The sequence below is a fragment of the Amblyomma mixtum genome, chromosome 4 (genome assembly GCF_055824585.1).
Source record: "Amblyomma mixtum isolate Tamu chromosome 4, ASM5582458v1, whole genome shotgun sequence".
NCBI classification, from domain to species: Eukaryota; Metazoa; Arthropoda; class Arachnida; order Ixodida; family Ixodidae; genus Amblyomma; species Amblyomma mixtum.
Window position 1 is genome coordinate 3,710,347 of NC_143015.1, and position 2,882 is coordinate 3,713,228.

The window sequence follows — 2,882 nt, forward strand, 5'->3', positions numbered from 1 at the left end:
CAACCATCTCAGCACCTATCGAAGCATGCACAGCAAGAAGCACTTTCATTGTCAGCGATCTTTACTAACGTGCGGAGTTTCATTTCAAAGCGCGACATTATTTCCCATATTGTCACTTCATCTGCTAGCAACATACTAGTCTTGACGGAAACGTGGTTAAACAGTGACATTCCTGATAGTGAAGTCCTTGCTGACTTGCCTAATTTCAGTGTTTTTCGCAAAGATCGCCCAGACCGAAGGGAAGGGGGGGGGGGGGGGTACTGATTGCAACCGCTCGGGATCTATCATGCTCAGCTGTTCACCTTTCATCAGATATAGAAATATTATGGGTTTTATGCCATGCTTCAGCTAAATCAGTTGTGATTGGCGTTTGCTGCAGGCCTCCTAGCTACCCAGACTTCCCTCGAAAACTTAATAACGCATTAAATGAAATTAAAGCTAAGCACCCTAACACCTGCATTCTCCTATTCGGAGATTTCAATTTTCCGAGCATTGACTGGCATAATCTAACCGCTACAGGTAATAAGGATGCTAATGAATTTCTAGACGTCTGCCTTAATTTTAACCTCGTTCAAACTATATCCGAACCAACCCGTGTAACTGAAGACTGCGCTAATATCCTGGGACTAATATTAACGGATAGTCCTGAATGCGTTCATTCCGTCACGTATCTACCAGGCGTCAGCGATCACCACGTCACACATGCCGGCTTCACGATTAAACCGTCCTTACGCTTAACTTCTAAACGAACTATCCCAGTGTACGATAAAGGAAAGTACACAGCAATAAATAATGAACTACGCGCATTTTTACCAGTATTTCAATCCAGCTTCCATCAAAGATCCATCCATGATAACTGGTCCTTGTTTAAGAGGAAAATCGAAGATTTGGTCGACAGGTTTATTCCAAACATAAATATACGAAATAACCCTCAAAACTAGGGGTGCGCGAATATCAAATTTTTTGAATAGGAATACTTGGTTCCGAATATCGAATCGAATATCGAATAATCAAGGACAGACGCATTTAACAACTACAAAACATTTATTTCAGCACCCAAGAACACCACAGTTCAACTATCATTTTGGGTGGAAAAAAACAGCGCGAAAGGGACGGAAGACAAAGATGAAGGAAACCACACGGACGAATGAACGTATACCAACTCGCCCAACTTTCCATTCTACTACAGTTCCACTATCAGTGATTAAATGAGCACAAAAGGTGTGTGTGGCTGCATAAAAAGTACCAAAGTCTCGAACATTGTTCTTAGAAGAGTGGAAATAGTGGATATATCAGAGAAGATGGCTAGTACATAGCATTGATCAATTCTAGATTGCCATAAGCACCAAAGCGCGTTGCTGGGATGAACATAAAAGGTTGTCGTGAAGGAAAAACCGGCTGCTCCACATGGTCAGGCAGAAGTAGTTCCCTTCTAGCTGAAACGACTTCTCCAGCCAAAGAAAATGTACACGTATTGCGAGGTATTTCGTGCACAGCTCTGACTATACCAGCTTCGCAGGTATAGCCACAAAGAAGTTCACCAGCGCAGTCAGCTACTGCATGGCCCAACGTTACGCATTGCTCTGGGCGCCGCCATGTTGTTATGTTTCTGTCGATAGGACTTGAGGACCGAAATGAACGCTGGTGCTCGCAATAGAATATTCGGCTAGATACGAATATTCGCGTCGTGTCGAGTATTCGAAACAACACGAATACCTGGATTTCGAATCGAATACGAATACTAAAAATATAATATTCGAATTATATTCGAAAATTTCGAATATTCGCTCACACCTACTCAAAACCCACGGTTCACAAACTCACTCAAACGACTTGAAAATAAAAAGAAGCGGCGTCTTTTCCGATCACCCAAGTTTCTTCCTAGTCAGAACGCTTGGAACAAATATTATGCAGCCGAAAAAACTTATTTATCAAGTATTCGAGAAGACAAACACACTTTTTTTACCTTCGATCTGCCTAAAATGTTGTCAACTAACCCTCGTAGGTTCTGGCAAGTCATTAACCCCCAGCACACACGCACTGTTGCCCTCACTGATGCTTCGGGTGCAAATGCCTCTGAAACTGAATGCGCCAACATGTTCAACACAGCCTTTTCAGCCGTGTTTACTAATGAAACAGAGCCGTCATTTCCTCCAAACCTCCAATTATTCAAGATACTATGACTCCTCTTATATTTTCTTCTGCAGGAATTTTGTCACTAATAGAAAACATTAAAATATCATCCTTTGCTGGAATTGACAATATCAACGCTAAAATACTGATTAATACCAAAGATATATGTTCATCTCTGTTGTGCTTGTTATTCGCTCAGTCACTCTTCACAGGTCAACTGCCCATAGACTGGAAAAATGGGAAGGTCGTTCCAGTCTACAAATCAAGTAACAAGAACACGCCCCTTAATTACCGCCCCATCTCTCTAACTAGTATTCCCTGCAAAATCATGGAACACGTCATCTATACCCACATCATGGCATTCCTTGATTCGAATAACTTCTTCAAATCTGCTCAGCACGGATTTCGCCGGGGTTACTTCTGCGAGACCCAACTTGCCACATTCATTCATGATCTGCAAGCTAACCTTGATTCTAATCTACAGACTTATATAATTTTTCTAGATTTTGCCAAAGCATTTGATAAAGTACCCCATAAACGCCTGCTGATAAAACCTTCTCGAATAAATTTGCACCCCATATTTTGAAGTGGATCGAAGAATTTTTGACTAATCGTTCGCAGTTTGTCTCCGTTAACAATAAGAACTCAAACTCACTCTCAGTAACGTTGGGCGTCCCACAGGGATCTGTGCTTGGCCCACTACTGTTTCTTATATACATTAATGATCTGCCTTCAAATGTAACATCTAA